The 17,113-nt window shown below is 35.1% G+C and overlaps 2 non-coding genes and 4 pseudogenes across 2 annotated transcripts; 3 read left to right on the plus strand and 3 right to left on the minus strand.

Moving 5' to 3' along the window:
* Nucleotides 1–2,336: 2,336 nt before the first annotated feature.
* LOC125599368 lies at nucleotides 2,337–3,527 on the minus strand (annotated as a pseudogene).
* On the minus strand, nucleotides 3,519–5,233 carry LOC125599366 (annotated as a pseudogene).
* Nucleotides 5,234–6,918: 1,685 nt separating this feature from the next.
* On the plus strand, nucleotides 6,919–6,992 carry TRNAD-GUC. Its single transcript has one exon. It is a non-coding gene; the product is annotated as a tRNA-Asp (tRNA).
* A 2,331-nt stretch (nucleotides 6,993–9,323) lies between these two features.
* TRNAC-GCA lies at nucleotides 9,324–9,393 on the minus strand. Its single transcript has one exon. It is a non-coding gene; the product is annotated as a tRNA-Cys (tRNA).
* A 329-nt stretch (nucleotides 9,394–9,722) lies between these two features.
* Nucleotides 9,723–14,682, plus strand: LOC125599363 (annotated as a pseudogene).
* A 457-nt stretch (nucleotides 14,683–15,139) lies between these two features.
* Nucleotides 15,140–16,366, plus strand: LOC125599367 (annotated as a pseudogene).
* Nucleotides 16,367–17,113: the final 747 nt, after the last annotated feature.

A 17,113-nucleotide genomic window follows, 5' to 3' on the forward strand; every position in this document is an offset into this window, starting at 1 on the left:
GTGCAAGCAAGATGAGTTGGATTAGCCACTTTTCTTAGGTTATAATTCACTTATGCGGCTTTCTTGATTGCTCCCGTCGGGCAAAATTCGGAATTATTTAATTATTTCCGCAATAATATATTTTTTTGTATTAATTTTATTAAAATAATAAAATATAGGTATGCACTCTTAATTTATTCTACACTAGGATCCATTGTATCATTATCATGAATAAGAGGAACTAAGCATTATGGCAAAGAAAAGTTTGATTTATGGGAGAAGAAGAGGCAAAAATTAGAACAAAAATCATTGATTCGTCGACCTTAAAAAAGGAAATAGTGAGTTCGTCGCTAAGTGAGAAGTGGAAAAATTCATGGAAAATTACAATCCCCACCGCGTAATAGTGCACCACACGCTTCATCGACGTGCTTCTCGACCGGAAGACCGAGAGTAACTATCGAGACTTTGGACTATTTGGAACATCCTTCGGAAATGGTTCAGGCATGTTATTGCCAGGGGCACAAGATCAAGCTGGTAAAGATTTAAGTACCTTTAATTTTTCTATTTTTCTATGCTCGACGAGCCCCTTACCATTCTGTCTAAATAGGCTATTGATTTGTACAGTATGGAATAGGGGCGCATCAATTCGTCTTTGTTTATTAGAGTTTAGTCCAAGTTTTTGTTTCATCGCGGGGTAGAGCAGTTTGGTAGCTCGCAAGGTCATAACCTTGAGGTCACGGGTTCAAACCTGTCTCCGCAACATTTTTTTTTCAACAAAGTAAGTTTGATTCTATTAACTATAATTAATACTTATTTGGGACGCGAGGCAAAAATTACTATATTTCCCGGTCAACTAACTAACTATACGAATCTTGACTTTTGAATCCATTTCTATTTGGCGGATAGCGGGAATCGACAAACCCGGTCTTCTCCTTGGCAAAGAGAAATTTTACCATTCGACTATATCCGCATTTTTTTGCCTCTTGATAAGAAATTTATGGATAATATTTGTTCAAAGCTATACGAGATACACTCTTGGTTGGGGTCATTTGATAAACTCTACTACCAAAAACAAAAAAGTTCAATAACAATTCTATTAATATATATAAATATATTATATTTATTATATATTATAATATATTATTCTATATCTATATATAGAATTCCATATTCAATAATATATTATTCTCTATTCCATAAAATATTATATAATATTGATATCAGATACAATTTTTGATTCGTTTTTTTTTATTAATTAGTTATTATATTTCAAGTTATATTAGTAAATGCTATTTATTAATATTTGATTCATATTTCACTCAAGTTACAGAAGTTCGACCCCCCTCTAATTTTTTGTTTCTTTATTTGCATTTTATGGACTTATTATGAATTTGAATGTGTTAATTCGGGAATGGGAGGGGTCATCTTCATTTTTGATCTGCAACGAATGAATTCAAGAGATAAGAAATAAGGATACCCACCAAGAAGACTAATCCAATCCATAAAGATGTACCAGAAAATACACATTTTGTTACTCGACCACCCATCAGGAGACGCAAACAACGGGTACATAAATCAGTAAGATTGATGAAGTAATAACTAATGCAAAAACAGCCAATGTGAAAGCAATAGTCATGTTTTAATCCTCCAAGCTATTAACAAATAACACCATTAATCCTCTTACCCACTAAAAAAAATTTTAATAAATAAAGGGATTTTATCATGAATCCGTTTATCGAGATGCCTTATTTCCAACTCTTTTACCACTTTATTCTATTCGGACATGAAGTTAAAGGTTCTTTTTTACTTCACAAATGGGTAGGACTGGATCATGTATCTCATTTATATAGACCATATGATAGACTATAAAAGAAAGTCACAACCCTATTCTTTTTCTACATAGTGATCGTATTAACTCATCGAGCTATGTTCTATTTGGCGAAACAAAAAAAGATTAAATAGAAATTATCTTGGAGAGATGGCCGAGTGGTTGATGGCCGGTCTTTGAAAACCGGTATAGTTCATAAAAAATAACTATCGAGGTTCGAATCCCTCTCTCCTTTTGTTGGATGAATAGATTTTTTTCTTTATTGGCTTTTTTACTTCTTAGCATCATAAAAAGGAGAATGGCTCGGCTATACTATCCAGCCGAGCCAGAAAAAAAACGAGATTGAATTGAAAGAAAGAAGACTTTTTAATATGACCCGATTTTTACTTCCTATTTAACTACTACTTTAGTTAAGAGGAGTCATAGAAAGAACAGGTTCAAAATCACGATCAATTTTCAAATCCTGCTGCCGCTGCGAGCTCTTCCGCGTGCCATAAATGACCACGAATAGGAAGAATCCTAGAACAAAAATGAGAGAGGTAGATAACAACTTCTCGGAGAGACGTAATTGACTGCATTGATCTAAGTAGCTACGCCCCCTACAGAATTTAAGGAACCTAAAGGAGCATGAGTCATATATCTGCAGAACGTCGTTCTTGCCAAGGTTGTATGTCTTTTTTCAACCTACTTAAGTCCAAACCATTAGGACCCTTAAAGGTTCTAACCAGGGAGCACGCAGATCCCAAAAACGCATTGTTTCTCCTCCCAAAAATAACTTTCCAGTGGGGGGAACGCATTAAGTATTTACCTAAACCGTAGGTCCTTGAGCAGACCCCACGTTAGCTCCAAGACGTTGGTCTCTAACTAGAAAAGTAAATGCTTGAGCTTGAGAAGCTTCTGGCCTGTAGGTCCGTAAACTCACTAGGGTAAGCAGTATTATTAAACCAGACAAAAACAACAAGCAATGAAACCACAAACAGATAAAGCAGCTAAACTATAAGACAAGTAAGCCTCCCCAGACCAACAAGTGCGCGGCGAGCCCATGCAAAAGGTTTGGTTAGAATGCCAGATTCCACCAAAATACAAATGGAACCTAACCATAAAGCCCTCCAATTATATCTTCCAAATCGTCCACACTAACAATCCATCCTTCTCCCCCAAAGGGAGATTTTAGTAAATAACAAATATAACACTTGGGCTAAGAGTCAAGTTGTAATTTTTCTTACATCCCCCCCTCCTGGAGCCCAGGTATCATATACGCCCCAAAATAGAGAGCCTTGAATACTAGAAGAAAAGCACCTACACCTAACAAAATTAAGTGAATACCCAAATGGTGGTCATTTATTCTATCTTTCCATACATAACCGAAAAATGGAAAAAGATTTCAAGAGTTTCGGGTCCCAGAAGTGCATGATAAATACCGCCAAAGCCCAAAACTGCAGAAGAGAATTAAGTGAGTACTCCAGATACAAAGTATGGAAAGGTGTCTATAACTTCTCCCCAGGACCTACCCCCCAGCCTAAAGTGGCTAGGTGGGGAAGTAAAATCAATCCTTGTCATACAGGCTTTTCAGGTACAAAATGAGCCACTTCAAATAAGTTCATTGCTCGGCCCAGAATACGATTAATCCGGCATGGGCTACATGAGCTCCCAATAGTTTACCAGATAAATTGATAAGTCGGGCATTCCCGGCCCACCAAGCGAAACCAGTGGTTTCTGGTCACGACCAGCTAAAGCTAAAGTTCCATTAAAGAGCGTTCCACGTGGTAGAACCTCCTCAGGGAATATAGGTTTTCATGAGGGCTGATCTTGAGCCGCCATCCAAGCGCGAATACCTTCGTTTAAAAGAATATTTTTAGTATAGAAAGTCTCAAATTCCGGATCTTCCGCTGCACGGATTCCTGGGAAACAAGTCATAGGACGTAGGTTCAAAGCTAGACCGACTACTCCAAGAGCACTCATCCAATAAACCAGTTACTGGTACAAATAACATAAAGAAAATGTAACCAACGTTATTGGAAAAAGCAACCCCAAAGATTTGTGACCAAAAAGCGTTAGCGGTGACCATTGAATAAGTTTCTTCGGCTTGAGTTGGGTTAAAAGCACGGAATGTATTTGACACACCATCTTCAAATAAAGTATTTTCTACAGTAGCACCATGAATAGCGCATAACAGAGCCGCGCCAGTACACCAGCGACTCCCATCATATGAAATGGTTCAATGTCCAATTATGAAACCCTTGGAAAAAGAGGATGAATCGAAATATAGCCGCTACACCAAAACTAGGCGCAAAGAACCAACCAGATTGACCTAGTTGATAAATTAGAAAGACAGAACAAAAACAGCAATTGGACCAGAGATGCGATTGCATTATAAGGTCGCAATTGAACAGATCGAGCAAGTTCAAATTGACGTAACAAAAACCTATTAATGCGAAAGCACCGTGGAGAGCAACAAAAGCCACAGACCGCCTAATTGACACCAACGAGTAAAATCTCCTTTGTGCTTCAGGACCCACAGTAGTAAACAACAAAGAATGCGCTAAACTATTAGCAGGAGTAGAAACTGCAGCGGTTAAAAAATTGCAACCTTAAATAGGAACTAGCCAATCCATGAGTATACCATGAGGAAGTAAAGGTTGTACCTGTGAACCAACCCCCCAAAGCGAAATAGGCACAAGGAAGAGCAATAGACCAGACCAACCTACAAAAACGAAGCGGTCCCTCCGTAACCAGTCATCCATAATATCAAAAAATCTTTCGTCTTTGGTAAATTTACCAAGGGCTATAGTCATAGCGATCCTCCTATTCATCTACTTCAACCATTCCGAACACCTTTATATATCTTAATGTTATATATTATGTTCAGGACGCTAAAAATTCTATCATATATGATTTGATTTCTCGCGCACTGCCCCATAAAATTTAACCTTTAGAATTTCATTTAATTGGTTTCGAAGATCAAAATATTGATTTTATTGGTCCTTACTTAGGTAAACGCATCAACTCAAATTGTTTCTTCCTTGCTATTAGTTTCTTAATAAGTAGTTGAATCTAAATCATGAATTGTCAGATGATCATTACTCAGATAAAGAAATCTTTTTTCTATTTATTTGATATCTAAATGTCCATGCCGGTAAAAAAAGGGAAAATTTATTATTTATATCTAATTCAATACAATATAAATAAAATAATAGCAAACTGTAAATGAGAGTTTCTTTCTCACATACACCTTCAATCCCATTACATTGTCATCTTGTAAGCATCAATATGGAAATTTTTGATTGATATCTGAAGCCATTCTTTATGATTCGATTTTTTGATTCTTAATACATTTGATTCTTATACAACTAGAATTTAGGCTCTTGTTATGTTCTGGAATCAAAACAAGATATTGAAATACCTTTAGGTATTAAAAAATTTGGAATAAGACTTTCTTTCTCTAGAGGAACGCAATATATTTCCTATGAAATATAGAAACAAGAAGATTAAATAAGAGATATCGACAGATTTCCGAATAAAAATATGAAATAAAACAAATCTACTGTTTCAATTTTATCTCTATCGAATTTGAATATCAGAATAGTGGATATAGTCATGATTCGACGGGTTAGGTCCACTTACTTTTTCTTTTGGATTTGTTGATTTCTAATCTATCGAAAAAGGAAACAACGAATATCTATTTGGCGATTCAAAAGCGACTTATTATTATTCATTGTATTATAATATAAAAATGTTTCAATTTGATTTTCTAAATTACTCTCTCACTTATTATTAGTTATTATTAAAACTCTCTCACTTTATTATTAGTTATTATTTAAATGAAATTCATTAGAATGAATTCAAAAAATTCGAAATTATAGACTTTCGAATGAAATTTTTCCTATATAGAAGTTTAAGAAAGTAATAGAAAGTTTAAAGAAAGTAAAAGCCCCTTATCGGATTTGAACCGATGACTTACGCCTACCATGGCGTTACTCTAACTGAGTATTAAAGGGCGTCTTGATTTATTCCTGACTGAGTCGATAGGTAAATCAAATATATATATATATAAATATATATACAATAGACGCTAGTGGTTAGTAGCTCATTTCGCAACTAGAAGCGAGAATCGATAACTTAACTTACAATCCATCGTCTAATTAGGGAAGAAAGATGGATTCTGTCTGACTTTCTGGGTTAGTGTTAGATAGGGACACTACTATCTTAACAATGAGATGAGGCAATCTATAAGTAAAGTAAAGTAAAAAAAACGAAACTTAACCCTCTTTTTATTTTTTTCTGTCAGACCAATCACTTCTTAAAAGATTTTATACTAGACTTTTTTTCGATTTTTTTTTTTTTTTCATATTTCCACTTCAAATATAAAAAGAAAATATATCGATTTTTTTTATAGAATTGTGATTAGAATATGATATATAATGTAAAATAAAAAAATGATATAGAATGCTATACAAAAAAATAAAAATCTTATAAGCTAGTCATACATTTGATTATATGACAATTTAAAAAACTGATCATACTATGATCATAGTATGATGGCGGGTTGAGCAAGTATGCCCCATCGTCTAGTGGTTCAGGACATCTCTCTTTCAAGGAGGCAGCGGGGATTCGACTTCCCTGGGGGTAGGTAGGGTACTACGAAAGGAAGTTGATCATGGATTATCCATAAAGTTCGAATAGATTCTTCTGGGTCGATGCCCGAGCGGTTAATGGGACGGACTGTAAATTCGTTGGCAATAGGCTACTTGGTTCAAATCCAGCTCGGCCCAATAATTCGCTGTCTACATAACCTTTTTTGTTTTGCATAATTGACAGAGAAGGGGAAAAAAAGTCAAATATCTGGGTATATTTCGACTTTACTTTTTTCTTATTTCTTGTGGCTCGTTATTTTGTTTCCATAAAAATTACAATAAAAAATAGATTATCAATCGATTTTAGAATAATGCAAGGATTACTAGTAATCGGCCTTGATATCACTTAGTGATATCCATATAGATATCAATAATTACTTGTGATTTTCTTTGTTACAAAACACTATTTGAATCTAAAATTGAAATGTATGATGAAATCATAAGAAGGAATATGTAAGCTACCCGCTTTATTTCCATGGGATTGTAGTTCAATTGGTCAGAGCACCGCCCTGTCAAGGCGGAAGCTGCGGGTTCGAGCCCCGTCAGTCCCGGGGATTCAATTAAAAAAAAAGACATAACTCCCCTTTTTGTTTCTGGGCAAGGGGATCAAAATGGTTTCGGTTATCTTTTTGTTTTATTTTTCTTTTTCATCAAGCAAAAGAAAGGGTGGTTTCTTTTGCACCAATTTAAAGACATATGTAAATTAGTATAATTATAATTATTGAGAGCATTCACCACTTCAAGAACGAGATACTGTATGGGGTTTCCTCTTTTTGTCAATTAATCTCCCATTAACTCGTGTGTAAAATAAAATAGGATAGCGTATAATACGTTGCCAAGAGTACCTATATATTTTGTTTCTATGAAGTCAAGGAAGTGAAAATAGTTCGAATCCAACCAAGTAAAGAGGATGTTTCAAAAAAAAAGATCAAATAGTCTTCCCTAATGAATATGCTCTTTTTAAGATTAGAGTCGATGTCGAAGAAAAACTCGTAAGAAAATTTAATATAGTTAATTTTTGGAATATTTTCGTTTTTTTTTTTCGGGACTCGTCTTTATCACATTTCCTTTGTTTTACAAAAAGATCATAGACCCTTACAAAAACAAAATTTTGAAAATTTCAAATTGAAATTTCGTACTTGTTTTCTCTATTTGATTTCTATTGTTTATTTAAGGTTCTTTAGAAACTCTTTTTATAAACAATCGAAGTATAAAAAGGTTTTTATGATATTTCATCAGATGATTGTACAAGGAAAGTACTAGGTTGTTGTAGAAAAGAAAGCGGTGAAAAAGAATCATAAATAAATAGTTTTTTATTGGATCAGGAATCTCATTATGTATTCGGTGTGGATAAAGATCTTCCTATGTTATACTATTAAATTCTTGACGATGAATCGATTTTATAGCTCCGATATTGTTATTCATGATATTTCTTTCATTCGATATCATCGAAATCTAATTCATCTGAGTGAGTTTACAAGCGAAAGATTTCTCATCTCTAGGGATTAAATCCCGAGATATTCCAAGAAAAAAAAATAAATAATAAACGATTTAATTATGGAAGTCAATATTCTTGCATTATTGCTACTGCACTCTTCATTCTCGTTCCTACTGCTTTTTTGCTTATAATTTACGTAAAAACGGTTAGTCAAAATAATAATTTGAATACAATTTGACTATCAATGACAAAAAAGGATGTCAATTTCTCGTCTTAAATGAAAGGAATGCATTAGATTCAGTAGTATCTAAGGGGCCCGCTAGTATGGTAGAAAGAGATCTCTTTCTACCATACTAGCCATTATGGTATTGTAATGTATAAAGATACAAGTGAAATATCTTAATATAAAGGAATCACCCCATATCTCTTTTTTCTTTATAAATGTAAATATAAATAATATAGAATATGAAATCTATGTACATACTTTCTCAATTTCATTTGTTTGTTTGATCCATTTAATACGGATATATCCGAATTCGATGGAAACCTCTTGAGATTTCGAAAGGGGGGTTATCCCATGAATGTTAACGGTATAAACTCTGATATCAAAAAATAAAATGAGTCAATAAAACAAAACATAAATCCAATTTCTAAAAAAGATCTTAAAAAAAATTGCCGGCCGGTCTAGAAAACTAAAACAATTGATACAGGTTGATAGAGTTTGATTATTATCGCAATTAGGAGTACTTCTAGAGTCCACTTCTTCCCCACACTACGAGAGAGAGGGAAAATGTAAAAACTACCATTAAACCAGCCCATGCGAGACTTACTATATCCATGTTGAATTCTGTCCCCTATGAATATGAAGAAACTTTTCCATTATTGTTCACTAATAATAGTGAAATCACTGGTGCAGAGTCAAAAAAGGGAGAGATATTTGGTCACCATTGATGAACTACTCCAAAAAATCCACTTATCTTATACTGAGTTATTCTTAATTATAGAATTTCTAGTAGAATCGACAAGATGTAAACACAAGTAAACAGATACTTTTCGAAGTATCCAAAAAATCTGACTCATATGTAGAAAGAATAATCTTTTTTTTTCTTTTATCGTTTTTATTTTTATTTGAAGTAAAACGAAAAGGCAATTCTTCATCTAATCTAATATTGATTGAATGTCTGAGCATTCCGACACTTTCATGAGTCTATATCCAAAGTATCTTAGATCCTTTCCAAAAATTAATTTAATTCCCTCTCTGCCTATCCAATCTAATGGATTTCCCTCCACTCGTTTTAGTTTTCCTCTAATCTGATAGGTAAAACTTTAGGTTAGAGAATAGAACCTCGAGAGCCAGGGGCTTAGAATCACGAAAAGAAAGTATCAAGAGTCTTTTCCTACGTTTGTTATAGTTTTATAACAGGAGATTTCAAGTCTCCTGTTGAGGCGGCACCCGGATTTGAACTGGGAAAAAGGATTTGCAGTCCCCCGCCTTACCACTCGGCCATGCCGCCAAAATGATTTGTACTAGATTCAAATTTTCTCTTGTTTTTTTTTTCAACTCCGAAAAAAATATAGATTTTCAGTCACAAAATATAGAATCTAGTACAAATCAGAAACATTACTATTGACTGTAAATTCATGACCTTTTTTGAATTCAAATTTACATTTTTTATTTCTAATAATATAAGATAAGAAAATCATTAGAAATAGATTTATAACTATATTTTGAGTTTTTTCAATTAAAAAGAAATCTTCTTCCATTTGAATTATAACACTAATAATGAGTATATGTAAACCCAGAATCAGAACATACGTTACCTTGTATAGCTCTATAATGGGGTATTTTATCTCTCTAGGGATGCTTTTGAGGAGTAATTCTCAATAATTTTTGTATTGAAATTTTTCATTGAATACATTGAAAAAAATTTTTAATTTTTGGTAGAGCACAGCATGTGCTGTTCCAAATAGAACTGTACCACAATAAAAGAAGAAAAAAGAGACATATATATATACCTGTGCATTCTTTTTTATTTTAATAATAATTAAAATTAATAAATAAAAACATACGTTTTCTTACCTACTTCAATTCAATGATATTCTAAATATTCTATTCAAAATAGGTAAAATCCATCTTTTTTCTGCAACTATTTTTTTGAACAATGAAATACAAATACATGAAAAAGTAAAGTGTTTTTAAAAAAAGTTTTCTATTCTTATATGTTTATGCTCGAACAGATCCTATCATGAATACCGTTTTTTATGGTATGCGATCGAATTGGAATATGTAATATCATAGGTGAAAATGAAATTACTTTTTTTCTAGTCGTTACAAAACTCCATAAGTTCCAGCGGTATTTCTAAATTCTGTTCCATTCGGATCTCTTTCTTATAAAAAAAATTCCAATTGAATCTAGTCTCCGTTCATACGGATTTCATACATTCCATATATCTTGGAGTTGGATAAAATTTCATGTGATTCAGTAAACAGAATAGAAATTCCATTATTGCTAGATCGAATTCTATCTATATGATTCGGTGAAGAATGAGATATGGGATTTTTAAAATAAACGGATAAATGATAAATTCAAAAAAGATGCTCGGGGATGGAAAAGAGGGAACATCTACAATACCCGGATTTAATCAGATACATTTGAAGGGTTTTATCGGTTTATTGATCAGGGTTTAATAGAAGAACTTTCGCAATTTCCAAAAATTGAAGATATAGATCACGAAATGAATTTCAATTATTTGTGGAAACATATCAATTGGTAGAACCTCTGATAAAAGAACGAGATGCTGTCTATGAATTACTTACATATTCTTCTGAATTATATGTATCCGCGGGATTAATTTGGAAAACCAATAGGAATATGCAAGAACAAAGAATTTTTATTGGAAACATTCCTTTAATGAATTCCCTTGGAACTTCTATAGTAAACGGAATATACCGAGTTGTGATCAATCAAATATTACAAAGTCCTGGTATTATTACCAGTCAGAATTGGATCATAACGGGATTTCGGTCTATACCGGCACCATAATATCAGATGGGGGGGCAGGCTAGAATTAGAGATTGATAAAAGCAAGCAAGAATAGGGCTCGTGTGAGTAGGAAACAGAAAATATCTATTCTAGTTCTATCATCAGCTATGGGTTCGAATCTAAGAGAAATTCTAGAGATGTTTGCTACCCTGAAATTTTCTTATCTTTCTTAACCGATAAGGAGAAAAAAAAAATTGGTCAAAAGAAAATGCTATTTTGGAGTTTTATCAACAATTTTCTTGTGTAGGTGGGGATCCAATATTTTCTGAATCCTTATGTAAGGAATTACAAAAAAAATTCTTTCACCAAAGGTGTGAATTGGGGAGGATTGGTCGCCGAAATATTAACTGGAGACTTAATCTTAATATACCTCAGAACAATAATTTTTGTTACCACGAGATATATTAGCAGCTGCCGATCATTTGATTGGGATGAAATTTGGAATGGGTACACTTGATGATATGATCATTTGAAAAATAAACGTATTCGCTCTGTAGCGGATCTTTTACAAGACCAGCTCGGGTTGGCTCTGGCTCGTTTAGAAAATGTAGTTAAGGGAACTATAGGCGGAGCAATTAGGCATAAATTGATACCTACTCCTCAGAATTTGGTAACTTCAACTCCGTTAACAACTACTTATGAATCCTTTTTCGGATTACATCCATTATCTCAAGTTTGGATCGCACTAATCCATTGACACAATCGTTCATGGGAGGAGAAAGTTGAGTTATTTGGGCCCTGGCGGATTAACAGGGCGAACTGCTAATTTCGAATACGAGATATCCATCCTAGTCACTACGGGCGTATTTGCCCCATTGACACGTCTGAAGGAATCAATGTGGGACTTATTGGATCTTTATCAATTCATGCCAGGATTGGTGATTGGGGGTCGTTAGAAAGTCCGTTTATGAACTCGTTGAGAAATCAAAAAAGGCGCGGATACGGATGCTTTTTTTATCACCAAGTCAAGATGAATATTATATGATAGCGGCAGGAAATTCTTTGGCTCTTAATCGGGGCATTCAAGAAGAACAGGCTGTACCAGCTCGATACCGCCAAGAATTTTTGACTATCGCATGGGAAGAGGTTCATCTTCGAAGCATTTTTCCTTTCCCATATTTTTCCATTGGAGCTTCCCTAATTCCTTTTATCGAACATAATGATGCGAATCGAGCTTTAATGAGTTCTAATATGCAACGTCAAGCAGTTCCACTTCTCGGTCCGAAAGTGCATTGTTGGAACTGGATTGGAACGCCAAGTGGCTTTAGATTCGGGGGTTCCCGCTATAGCCGAACACGAGGGAAAAATCCTTTATACTGACACTGAGAAGATATTTTTATCGGGAAATGAGAATACTTTAAGTATTCCATTAATTATGTATCAACGCTCAAACAAAAATACTTGTATGCATCAAAAACCTCAGTTCGCCGGGGTAAATGTATTAAAAAGGGACAGATTTTAGCAGATGGTGCTGCTACAGTTGGTGGGAACTCGCCTTGGGGAAAAATATATTAGTGGCTTATATGCCATGGGAAGGATACAATTTTGAAGATGCGGTACTCATTAGTGAGTGTCTAGTATATGGTGATATTTATACTTCTTTCCACATACGGAAATATGAAATTCAGACGCATGTGACAACCCAAGGTCCTGAAAGGATCACTAAGGAAATACCGCATCTAGAGGCCGTTACTCCGAAATTTAGACAAAAATGGAATGTGATGCTAGGATCGTGGGTTGAAACGGGTGATATTTTAGTAGGTAAATTAACGCCTCAGATGGCGAAAGAATCCTCGTATGCTCCGGAGATAGATTATTACGGGCCATACTTGGCATTCAGGTATCGACTTCAAAAGAAACTTGTTTAAAATTGCCCATAGGTGGTAGAGGTCGAGTTATTGATGTGAGATGGGTTCAGAAAAAGGGGGGTTCAAGTTATAACCCCGAAATAATTCGTGTATATATTCACAGAAACGTGAAATCAAAGTAGGTGATAAAGTAGCCGGAAGACATGGAAATAAAGGTATCATTTCCAAAATTTTGCCTAGACAGGATATGCCTTATTTGCAAGACGGGAGACCCGTGGATATGGTCTTCAACCATTAGGAGTACCCTCACGCATGAATGTAGGACAGATATTTGAATGCTCGCTTGGGTTAGCGGGAAGTTTGCTAGATAGACATTATCGAATAGCCCCTTTTGATGAGAGATATGAACAAGAGGCTTCGAGAAAACTCGTATTTTCTGAATTATATGAAGCTAGTAAGCAAACAGCCAATCCATGGGTATTTGAACCCGAGTATCCAGGAAAAAGCCGCATTTTTGATGGAAGAACGGGAGATCCTTTTGAACAGCCTGTGATAATAGGAAAGCCCTATATCTTGAAATTAATTCATCAGGTTGATGATAAAATACACGGACGTTCTAGTGGACATTATGCACTTGTTACACAACAACCCCTTAGAGGCCGTTCTAAGCAGGGGGGGCAGCGGGTAGGCGAAATGGAGGTTTTGGGCTCTAGAGGGTTTGGTGTTGCTCATATTTACAAGAGATGCTTACTTATAAATCTGATCATATTAGAGCTCGCCAAGAAGTACTTGGTACCACTATCATTGGAGGAACAATACCTAAACCAGAAGATGCTCCAGAATCTTTTCGATTACTTGTTCGAGAACTACGATCTTTGGCTCTGGAACTGAATCATTTCCTTGTATCTGAGAAGAATTTCCAGATTAATAGGAAGGAAGTTTAATCGGAATGAATCACAAAATTTCTTATATGATCGATCGGTATAAACATCAACAACTCCGAATTGGATTAGTTTCTCCTCAGCAAATAAGTGCTTGGGCCACTAAAAAAAATACCTAATGGAGAGATAGTTGGAGAGGTGACAAAACCCTATACTTTTCATTACAAAACCAATAAACCGGAAAAAGATGGATTATTTTGTGAAAGGATTTTGGGGCTATAAAGAGTGGAATTTGCGCTTGTGGAAATTATCGAGTGATCGGAGATGAAAAAGAAGACTCGCAATTTTGTGAACAATGTGGAGTTGAATTTGTTGATTCTCGGATACGAAGATATCAAATGGGATACATAAAACTGACATGTCCTGTAACTCATGTATGGTATTTGAAACGTCTTCCTAGTTATATTGCGAATCTTTAGATAAACCTCTTAAAGAATTAGAAGGTCTAGTATACTGCGATGTGTGATTTGATCGAAATTTTTATTTTTAAGAATGATAAACTCTCATCCCCTTCAATCAATTTGGGATGCCCTCGATCTGACATGTCTCTTGAAAAGAGTAACATGAAGCTCAGACTTGTGGGTGTATTCAATACTCCCAAATAACAAGGGCGAGCGATTGGTCTATGGTCGATTCAGTAAAAAAAAAGTACTTCAAATTGATAGTCGTACCTCGTGAAAAGAAGACCTTTTTTTTGTCGAATTAAGCATTCCTTATCTTTCTAAACGAAAAGAAATTGGTTTTTTATATTGAAGTAAACAATATGTCATGGTTGGAGAAGTCTATACATCGCATATAAGCTTTAAGAATATTGTGGCATAACCATCGAGGTAACGCAGGACCTAAAAGATCGAATGGAACAATACATAGACAAATAAATCCCGTATGAATTCTAAGGCATTCCTTTCACTTAAGGTAAAAAGTATTCCGGCATTCGAAGGGAAGTAGACTACTCAAGAATTTGACATTTTTTTCTGTCGTAATTTTGAATTCACTAAAGAATCTAAATAGAAATCAAAGAAGAATTAATTGAATCAATGAAATGGTGGTTGGTTTGCACTGAGAACTTGAGTAAGGCGTAGATTCTTTTTTGGGTTTTCACTTGATTTTATAAAATACAATTGGAAAGTGCGACCCCTTTCTTTATCTTTATTTGATATAACTACTTGAGCCGGATGAGAGGAAACTTTCATGTCCGGTTTTGAGGGGGGGAGATCATATAGTGGACCCTATCCCAATTTTCTTTTGCTAGGCCCATAACGAAAAAACCTACTTTCTTACGATTACGAGGTTCATTTGAATATGAAATTCAATCCTGGAAATACAGCATCCCACTTTTTTTACTACTCAAGGTTTCGATATATTTAGAAATCGAGAAATTCTACTGGGGGCGGGTGCTATCCGAGAACAATTAGCCGATTTAGATTTGCGAATTATTATAGAAAATTCGTTGGTAGAATGGAAACAATTAGGAGAAGAAGGTCCCACGGGGAATGAATGGGAAGATCGAAAAATTGTAAGAAGAAAAGATTTTTTAGTTAGACGTATGGAATTAGCTAAGCATTTTATTCGAACAAATATAGAACCGGAATGGATGATTTTATGTCTCTTACCGGTTCTGCCTCCCGAGTTGAGACCATCATTCAGATAGAAGGGGGAAACTGATGAGTTCAGATATTAATGAACTCTATAGAAGAGTTATCTATCGGAACAATACTCTTACTGATCTATTAACAACAAGTAGATCTACACCAGGGGAATTAGTAATGTGTCAGGAAAAATTGGTACAAGAAGCCGTGGAACACTTCTTGATAATGGAATCCGTGGACAACCATGAGGGATGGTCATAATAAGGTTTACAAGTCATTTTCAGATGTAATTGAAGGAAAAGAGGGAAGATTTCGCGAGACTCTGCTTGGCAAACGGGTCGATTATTCGGGGCGTTCGGTGATTGTCGTTGGACCCTCACTTTCATTACATCGCTGTGGATTGCCTCGCGAAATAGCAATAGAGCTCTTCCAGACATTTGTAATTCGTGGTCTAATTAGAAACATCTGGCTTCGAACATAGGAGTTGCTAAGAGTCAAATTCGTGAAAAAAAGCCGATTGTCTGGGAAATCCTTCAAGAAGTTATGCAGGGGCATCCCGTATTACTGAATAGAGCACCTACTCTACATAGATTAGGCATACAGTCATTCCAACCCATTTTAGTGGAGGACGCACTATTTGTTTACATCCATTAGTTTGTAAGGGGTTCAATGCAGACTTTGATGGGGATCAAATGGCTGTTCATGTGCCTTTATCTTTAGAAGCTCAAGCAGAGGCTCGTTTACTTATGTTTTCTCATATGAATCTCTTATCTCCAGCTATTGGAGATCCCATTTCTGTACCGACTCAAGATATGCTGATTGGACTCTATGTAGATAACGAGCGGCACTCGTCGAGGTATTGTGCAAACAGATATAATCCATGTAATCGAAAAAACTATCAAAATGAAAGAATTTACGAAACAAACTATAAGTATATGAAAGAACCCTTTTTTGCAATTCCTATGATGCAATTGGAGCTTATCGGCAGAAAAGAATCAATTTAGATAGTCCTTTGTGGCTTCGGTGGCAATTAGATCAACGCGTTATTGCTTCAAAAGAAGTTCCTATCGAAGTTCACTATGAATCTTTTGGAACTATCATGAGATTTATGCACACTATCTGATAGTAAGAAGTGAAAAAACAAACTTTTTGTATATATATTCGAACCACAGTTGGTCATATTTCTTTTTATCGAGAAATCGAGGAAGCTATACAAGGTTTCTCAAGCTTGTTCATATGATACCTAATAATATGGTATTCATAAAAAAAGGAATTATAGGACACCCGTGTGAATTCGGACCTCTCCGAGTCAACTCGGACATAGTTCCTGACCTAAAAAATCAAGATCGAGAAAAGGAAGTTTTGCAATCATTGACTCAAACTCATTGTCGAATCCCATTCAGCAGAATATGGAGGTACTTATGGCGGAACGGCCAATCTGGTATTTCACAATAAAGTGATAGATGGAACTGCTATTAAACGACTTATTAGCGATTAATAGATCACTTCGGGATGGCATATACATCACACATCCTAGATCAAGTAAAGACTCTGGGTTTCCAGCAAGCAACTGCTACATCCATTTCATTAGGAATTGATGATCTTTTAACGATACCTTCTAAGGGCTGGCTTGTCCAAGATGCTGAACAACAAAGTTTGATTTTGGAAAAACACCATCATTATGGGAATGTACATGCGGTAGAAAAATTAGCCAATCTATTGAGATATGGTATGCTACAAGTGAATATTTGCGACAGGAAATGAATCCTAATTTTAGGATGACGGCCTTTCAATCCAGTCCATATGATGTCTTTTTCGGGAGCTAGAGGAAATGCATCTCAAGTACATCAAT

The sequence above is a fragment of the Brassica napus genome, unplaced genomic scaffold (genome assembly GCF_020379485.1).
Source record: "Brassica napus cultivar Da-Ae unplaced genomic scaffold, Da-Ae ScsIHWf_1846;HRSCAF=2482, whole genome shotgun sequence".
Lineage (NCBI taxonomy): Eukaryota > Viridiplantae > Streptophyta > Magnoliopsida > Brassicales > Brassicaceae > Brassica > Brassica napus.